The following is a 9081-nucleotide window of genomic DNA, read 5'->3' as shown; positions in this document are numbered from 1 at the left end:
TCTCATGCTAACACATCAAAAGAAAGCAGGAGTAGCTATATTAATCTTAGGGCAGGCTTCAGAGGGAGGAAAGTTATCGGAATCAGGAGGTGCATTACATAACAACAGAAGTGTCAATTCTCTACAGTTTCTTTCAGAAGATAGAAACAGAGGGAATACTTCCTAACTCATTCTGTGAGGCCAGCATTACCCTAAAAGCAAAACCAGTTAAAGACATTACAAAAAGAGAAAACTACAGACCAATATCTCTCCAGGACATAGATGCAAAAATCCTCAACAAAATATTAGCATATCGAATCCAACAATGTATGAAAAGAATGACCAAGTGGGATTTATCCCAGGTGTGCAAGGCTGGTTCAACATTCAGAAATCAATGTCATTCATCATATCAACAGGCTAAGGAAGAAATATTACATGATCATATCAATAGATGTGGGAAAAGCATCTGACAAAATCTAAAACCCATTAATTGTAAAAACTCAGTCAACTAGAAATAGAGGGGAAGGTCCTCAACTTGATAAACAGTATCCACATAAAACCTACAGCTAACATACTTGGTCATTTTGATAATTTGTGTCTTACTGGGAATTTGTGCATTTGAACTAAGTTGTCTAATTTCAAGGGATAAAGATTGTTCATAATATTCCCTTATAATACTTTTAAGTTCTGTAGCATCAGTAGTCGTGTCTTCCCTTCATTCCTGATTTCCTTAACTTGACTTCTTCCTTATTTTAGTTGTCAGCCTACCTAGAGTTTTACTAATTTCATTGATGTTTTGAAAGAACCAACTTTTTGTTCCACCAGTTTTTATAGTGTTTTTCGTTTTCTATTTCAATGATCTTATTCTAATCTTGTTTCCTTTCTTCTCCTTGCTTTGGGGTTATTTGGTTTCATTTTTCTGTTTTTTTAACCTGGAAGTCTAGGTTATCTTTCTTCTTTTGTAATACAGCTGTTTACAGCCGTATTTTCCCTCGGTCTTATCAAGTTTGATATGTAGCACTTCTATTTTCATCTGGTTCAAAATTTATGTTTTAAACTTTTCCCTTGTAATTTCTTCTTTTACTCATAGGTTGTTTAGCAGTTTGTCCTTTGACACATCTCTTCCTGTTTCCTTTGCATGGCTGCTACCACAGATCAGGGAGGAATGTTGTTCAGTCCAAAGCCCTAGTGTTTTGGTTGAGGGCTTGGAGATGGGGAGAATCTGTGGGTTATTTGAAGTACCTACGACGTACTTGGTGGGTTTCTTCTGAAGAAGAGGTTGAGCAAAAGTGGCAGAGTTTAGCGATCTGTCGTGCAGCCTATCTCCTGAATTGTTTTCATCTTGCAAAACAGAAACTCTATACCTATTAAACAACAAGTCCCATTTGGCCCTCCCTCAGTCCTTGGAAACCACCATTCTATTCTACTTTCTGTCTCTATAGATTTGACTGTTCTAGGGACCTCATCTACGTGGAATCATACAGCTTTTGTCTTTTGGGACAAGCTTACTTCACTTGCCATAATGTTTTCAAGGTTCATCCATGTCGTAGCGTATATAAGAATTTTCTTTCTTGTTGAGGCTAAGTAATATTCCATTGTAAACGTATGTCATATTTTCTTCTCATTTTCCACTCATCCATCGGTGGACACTTGAGTTGCCTCCACATTTTGGCTATTGTGAATAATGTTGCTTTGAATATGAGTATAGAACTACCTCTTCAATTTTTAACCTTCTTTCAATTTTGGGAGAGATGGGTATATACCCAGAAGTGGAACTGCTGCATCATATGTAATTCTATTTTAAAATTTCTCAGGAACCTACTCTTTTCAGTAATAGCTGCACCATTTTACACACCTGCCAACATGCACAAGGCTCCAATTTTTCCACATCCTTACCAACACTTCTTTTTTTTTATTTTTTTATTTTTTTAAAGATTTTTTAAATTTTTTCCTTTTTCTCCCCAAGCCCCCCAGTACATGGTTGTATATTCTTCATTGTGGGTCCTTCTAGTTGTGGCATGTGGGACGCTGCCTCAGCGTGGTCTGACGAGCAGTGCCATGTCCACGCCCAGGATTCGAACCAACGAAACACTGGGCCGCTTGCAGCGGAGCGCGCGAACTTAACCACTCGGCCACGGGGCCAGCCCCATCACCAACACTTCTTGTTTTCTATTTTTTATAGTAGCTACCCTGGTTCAATTTATTTTTATTGGAAATCTTTCAGGTATAGCTTTTAGGAGACTTTAATTAATTTTCTGGCCTTTTTTGAACCTCAGGACTATTTTGGAAAGAGGGATCCCATAGTAACCTTCCCAGATCAGTATTGTCAGCTTTTGCCATTCAGGATCTAGCAACTGAGGTTCCCACCAACATGTATATAAGTTCTGTAAGTCATGTAACTCTGGGTCATATGCACCCTAAAAAACTGTGAATTCCTCTATAAATATTTCCTGGATTTATTTGGGTTTAGGAAAATTTTTAGTTATACCTGTTAATTCAGCCTAGGTCCAAGGTTTAAATTCTACAGTTGCCAGTGTAGCAGAATATATCATCTTAAAATATGCCACTTTGATATAAGAATTATTTTGAGCTGAAGGTAGTTGAAAAGAAGAAGATACAAGAAAAGTTCTCTGTCCTTCCTCTGTTTGCCTAAAAGCAGAAAAAAAAAACATGTAAAGGCATCCCCCATCTCTACAGGAAAGACAGAAGTTAATCTGCTGACAACTCGAGACCCTTATTAGCCCAGAGACAACTCCAGAGGAATCTACATAACAAACTTACTAACTAGCCCTTATGTTCCAGTAGTTCTCCCGTATATTTACCTTTCCACAATTTGCCATCCTAGAAACTCAAAGTCCTTTCCATTGTCTTGTCACTTCTCTGAAAATTTATTGCTCGTTTGTTAAGATGTGATATAAGCCCATGATCTAACCACTGAGTGCTCCTGAGTGTATTTGCGATGCTTATGTTCATAGATTTCTGTGGGTTTTTTTCCTGGTAATTTGTCTTTCATCAGTACAGGGCCCCAAGCCAAGAACCTGAGAACAGAGTGAACAAAAGACTTCTTTTCCTCCACTACACCTGCATTCCTGGCTCATGAGACGCATGGATCTTTGGAATTAATTGGCATTTTAGGAAATTTGTTGGAAAAAGTAGGGGTTCTGTACGAAGGGAAGAGGAAGGAGGAGGTGCAGAAGGGGAGAGATCAGAAGAATAAGGGGGCAGAGAGAGCTGGGCATAAGAGGCAGCTGGAGGACAAGGAAAGGGAGGATTTACTAGGAAAATGAGTCTACTTCTGGCTTACATTTGTCGAATTGCTCTTAGCTTTGCCTAAGGAAACTTTTACTGAAACAATTTTTGATTCAGAACTTCAATACTTGAGAAGTTACGCCAATAAAAAAAATTGCTGCCCACTGGACCTGAGAAATATTTCTTCTCACAGCTTTATGTCTCTGAAATTAACTTTTTTTTTTTCAAGGTATGCTTTTTGGTGAGGAAGATTGGCCCTGAGCTAACATCTGTTGCCAATCTTCCTCTTTTTTTCTCTCCAAAACCCCAGTACATGGTTGTATATCTTAGTTGTAAGTCCTTCTAGTTCTTCTATGTGGGATGCCGCCACAGCATGGCTTGATGAGCAGTGTGTAGGTCCATGCCCAGGATCTGAACTCGTGAACCCCAGGCCACCAAAGTGGAGTGTGCAAACTTAACCCTTATGCCACCGGGCCAGCCCCAACTTTTTTTTTTCAACCGAAATGTTCCTCAGAGTGGCCACTGAGGCCCAAATCATCCTTGGTGTAGTTATGCCATTTAGAAATATAGGCACAAGAATTATGATAGTAATGAGAGAACATATAAGATTCAGGAGTTTTACCTGGAAGAGGAGAGAATTTAGACTTAGACGACCTCATGAAAGCTGGCAATGGTCAGTAGAAAGGTAATACTTGTGTACCTTGGGCCTGAGCCCCCAAATCTAATGGGTGGCCACCTCCAAACTCAGACCCAACAATCTGTGCCCCCTGGCAGGTGATAAACCTTAGAGAATGCTCTCTTGGGATCACTGCTGAGTTCTCAGGACAAAAAATGGAGAAAAAAAGAGAGAGAGAAAAGAAGAGGAAGGAAGGGAGGAAGGGAGGGAGGGAGGGTGGGAGGGGAACCTCCTGCAGTTTTGTTGGTAGTGACCCCACAGACTGTGAGGCTGGCGTAAACAACAGTCTCTAGGGCTCATGCCTGTGTTCTACCCTCTCATTCTCTTCCTTATGACAAACAACATGGCATAAAACTGTTCTTCAAAAGACAGCAAAAAAGCAATGGAAAGGAATGGCCTGATTTCAACCAGTATGTGAAGCTAATGGGAGCCACAAACAAACAAACCAGGGATCAAATTGAGAACAAATAGCCAAGGAACTTTTGTTGGTAAATAGAGCAGCATTCAGACCTGGTGATGACTCACCACATCGTAGCAAGCTGTGAGCAGAAAGGCACACGAGACCCCTGAGGGCAGCGCGCCTGGATGAAATCTGGGGTCCACAAGTGAGGAACAGTGAAGATCACAGCTCAGTGGGAGATCTCTGATAAGTATGATACATTGTGGTGGTCACATCCAACATATTCGTTTGTCCATGGAAACTTCATAATGAGAAACATCAATAGTGGCATTACTGGATTTCAAATGTAGATAACTGCGGAAATAAGAGAATACTCAAATGAGAATGAGCAAAGCCTATTTCTTCAGAGCTTGCTATACAGCAAGGGAGTCAGGCATCATCACATGCATTTGGATAAGACTCAAAGGTGGGCAGAGAAGTGGAAGAGCTTTATAGTGGATAAAAGTCATGGTATCTGGTGTGCCCTGATTGGAGGCTGTCGTCATGTGGAAGCTCAGTGGGGTTAGGTAGAAGTGGGAATCCTAAGTGATTGGTTAGTGGTGCATATTTGTCTTTCTCCAGTTGGCCTTAAATTGGAAATGTGGGCAAAATTAGGGAAGCTGTCATTTATTAATCAAGTCCTGGATGTTTTGTGCCAACTGTCACGTAGGTTATTGTTTGGCTTCCTGGTGTGGTTGCTGGAGATAGCAATCTGAATTCCCAGACTTGTTACTGTAGATATTGTGTTGGCTATTTGGGTAAGTTGGTGCAGATTGTGAGAGTTCTAGTTTAAATTTCGTGTGGCCATTGTCTATTTGTATCGTCAGTCTCTCACACCTAAACAAGGAAGAAAATATCCACAGTAGTGAGATTTCTTGTTTTCTTAAGGTCACATGTTGAACATTAGTTTAGTTTCCATTCATTTTCCATAACCCATCCTACCCCTTTGCCTCTGCCCGACTTTCAGCTTGGCAGAGGTTTTTTGTTTTTGTTTTTGTTTTTTTAATCTGGTGGGTGAACCAAAAATTCAAAATCAGGGGGGTCTCACACTCCAAGGGGTCCTGCCTTCATTGTGTTGCTGCAGGTTTATTTTTGGACATGAGCTTACTAACATGTTCCCCAGAGAATCCCCCAATTCCAGACCTAGTGCTCCAGGCTTCCCACCGTGAGCAGCAACTTAACTTCCTCTTGGTAATAAAGAGTAATCAGAATCACCTGAGGCAGCAGAGAATTTCCCTTTTTTCCTAAGTGGCACGAGGAGCCAAGTCGACCATAGCTGTCTCATGTTCCATTTCAGGTTTAATAATATTTTTCTTCTGGTGGAAGCTTTCTCCCTTAAGAACAAAGGCCTCCCGGCTGGCTCCATGGCTGAGTGGTTAAGTTCGCGTGCTCCCTTTGGTGGCCCCGGGTTTCGCCAGTTCGGATCCTCAGCGTGGACATGGCACCACTCATCAGGCCACGGTGAGGTGGCGTCCCACAGAGCGCAACCAGAGACACTCACAACTAGAATATACAACTATGTACTGGGAGGCTTTGGGGAGAAGAAGAAGGAAAAAAAAAAAAAGATTGGCAACAGTTGTTAGCTTAGGTGCCAACCTTTAAAAAAATAAAATAAAATAAGAACAAAGGCCTCCCAACAAACAGAACTTACCATTGAGAGGATGAGTAGCAGAAATTAAGTGAGTGGGTTATTAGATATAAAAATGTTGAAAAGTAGCCTTGTGAGATTTAGTAAATAATATCTGGCCCAGTAAAATTTGAATTATTTCTTATTCCCTATGCATATGCACACGGAGATAGAAAAATATTGCATGGGACATACTGATTATAAAAATTATTTGTTGTGTATCTGAGAGAAATTATAACTATGTTTCATACCTCTTTCTTAATCTTACTTCCCTGGTAGTTTGCCTCTCCCTTAACAGTTCCTTGTTTTACAGTATTTGTTTATAAAATTCTTTGTAGTTACTGTCTGTATTCCATTTACTTTGGAAAATATCTCAGATATGGTGTAATAAATATTATCTCAATAAAAGTGTTGCTTACTGGACTGGAACACAATCATCGACTATCCAGGCAGGAAAGATAGTCCTCTTCCAACTCCCCCACATGCCCTGTCTGGGGGCTTTTCTTTCTTGTGCCTGACCAAGCATACTGAAGGTCATAAAAAAGGCTCCAAAACTTCAGTCTACATGTATTTGACAAGCAATGAGATAGCTGACAGCTATGAGTGGACGCCAAGTGTCGTGGTATGGTGCGTTCATTCAGTTGTGTAGCCTTTGGGAATTTCCCGTGCTTCAGTCTGTGAAAACAGATCTTTATTTCTGGCACTTGACCTAGACTGCACTCCAGGGAAATCTAGGTACGTCCCCTTTAACAGCCAGCGAAGCCCCGCAGCATCCTCGGACTCTGAGAACTGCATTTCCCAGCGCCTCTCACATTGTCCCTGGGGCTTAATCCACAAAGCCAGGAAGGACCTTCGCTCCCAGATGCAGTGGGCAGCAGGAGGGAACTACATTACCCAGAAGGCTCCGCGGCAAGCGATGGCGGCGAGCTGAGCCAATGAAAGCTTAGCATGGAGCCGATTACGAGCTGACGCGCAGGTGGGGGCGGTACTTCCGGCGGCGCCCTCTGTGTGGTGGCAGTTCGGTGGCACTTTGGTCTGTTTTCGGGTCCCAGGCCCGTGAATCTGTGAGTCAGGACCAAGGAGACGGGAGCGGGAAAGTTCGAGAAGAGACGTTCTCCCGGCTGCGCAGAGGCGCCTGTGAGTCCCGACACATGATAGAATGATAAAGAAAAAATGCCTTTTGGAAAGTCCGGTGATTAGAAGGTTGGAACTTTCTGTTGCCCCCACCTCACTTCCTGATTTGGGAAGAGGGGCCGGTGGTTGACTCACTGGTGGCAGGCTTGCATAAAAACCCAAAGGACAGGCTTCGGAGAGCTTCCCTGTTGGTGAACGGGTGGAAGGTTGGGGAGAGTGGCAGCCTGGAGAGCGCGTGGAAGCTCCACGCCTTGTGCCCGACTTTGCCCTACGCATCTCTTCATCTAGCTGTTTCTTGAGTTCAGTTCTTTTATAATAAACCGGTACTCTAGTAGGTGGAATGTTTCTCTGAGTTCTTGAGCGGCTCTGGCAGATTAATCGAACCTGAGGAGGGGATCTTGAGAACTGTTGATATTTAGCCGGTTGGTCAAAAGTATAGGTAACAACCTGGGCTTGCGACTGGCATCTGAATTGGGTTGCTAAGAAGGGCGTCGTTGGAATCTCCACCCTTAGGCTGTGGGTCAGAAGCACAAGTAACCGCTTGGGCTTGTGACCGGCGCCTGAAGTCGGGGAGAGGACAGTCTTGTAGGACTGAACCCTTAACCTGTGGAATCGGATGCTATCTCCAGTAGACAGTGTCAGAAGTGAGTTGAATTCTTGCACACTTTGTTGGTGTCTCAGAATTGCTTGGTGGTATGTTGGAAGCTCCTCCCGTACACACATTGGGATTGGGTCCAGGAACTTAATTTAGACGTAGACCCAGATTTGAAGTTTACAGTTGTTAAAAAGTGAATGGGAAATGCAGGCAGGGAGACCAGTGAGGTGGACACGGCAACAGACTCCCAGAGAATTATGGTAGGGGCTGGACCAGAGTGGTGGCAGTAGAGGAGAGATGTGATAAGATTTTGGATAGATCATAAAGATAGAGTTGACAGAATTTCTTGCTGCATCAAATATGACTGTGAGCAAAAGTAGAGAGTGAAAGACCATCCCAAGTTTTTTTACCTGAACATTTAAGGAATGGAGATGAGGACGTTAGCATAGTGAATGGGATTCAGGGAGAAGATTATGAGTTGTATTTGGACTTGGTGATTTTTTTTTTTTAAGATTGGCAACTGAGCCAGCCATTTGTTGCCAATCTTCTCCGTCGTTGTTGTCGTCTTTTTTTCCTCCTTCTCCCCAAAGCCCCCCAGTACATAGTTGTACATTCTAGATGTAGGTCTTTCTGCCTCTGCTATGTGGGATGCCGCCTCAGCGTGGCTTGATGAGCGGTGCTAGGTCTGCGGCCAGGATCCGAACCAACAAAACCCTGGGCCGCCAAAGCAGAGTGAACTTAACCACTCGGCCACCGGGTGGGCCCCTGGACTTGGTGATTCTGAGATGTCTCAAGATGGAGATGTCGGAAGATGGAGACATCACATGGGTAGATGGATATAAAAGTCTGGAGTCAGGAGGAGGTGGCTGGTCTGGAGCTTTCAAAAGGGTAGAAAGTGTGGCCTGGATCAGGTCATAGCCTAAAGACTGAAGAAAGGGAGAATCTTCAGGTTGTTATTTCAGATGGGCTCTGTGGTGAGGTAGGGGAGGCCTGAGACTAGAGGGCAGTGCACAGGTGCATATGCATCCCTGATACTCCTTCAGAGAGGAGCAGTCCTGGTGTAGGATGAAATCTGGCCTGTGTTTGTAGAAAGGGAGGTCCAGATGGGATAAGGAGCTGACCTGGGTTGGAGATTGAGGTGTGAATTAGTGTAGATTCTCCCCCCGTAGACTAAACAGACCCTCAAGACTACTCCCTCTGGAACAAAGCAAAGGTAAACCAGGTTAGTGGAACAGCTGGGTCCCAGATCAGGGCACTGCTGTCTTACCTCCAGCCCTCAGAGCAAGACGGATGATCGATCCACTGTGCAGTCAAGGGCTACCTGCAAGCTCCCTTCAGAGGATTATGGTGCAGGTGGGCTGGTTGCTGAAAGGATAGTAGCT

Source organism: Equus quagga, chromosome 13, assembly GCF_021613505.1.
Source record: "Equus quagga isolate Etosha38 chromosome 13, UCLA_HA_Equagga_1.0, whole genome shotgun sequence".
In the NCBI taxonomy this organism is placed as follows: domain Eukaryota; kingdom Metazoa; phylum Chordata; class Mammalia; order Perissodactyla; family Equidae; genus Equus; species Equus quagga.
The sequence above is the reverse complement of the archived record's forward strand: the minus strand, read 5'-3'. Positions refer to the sequence as shown.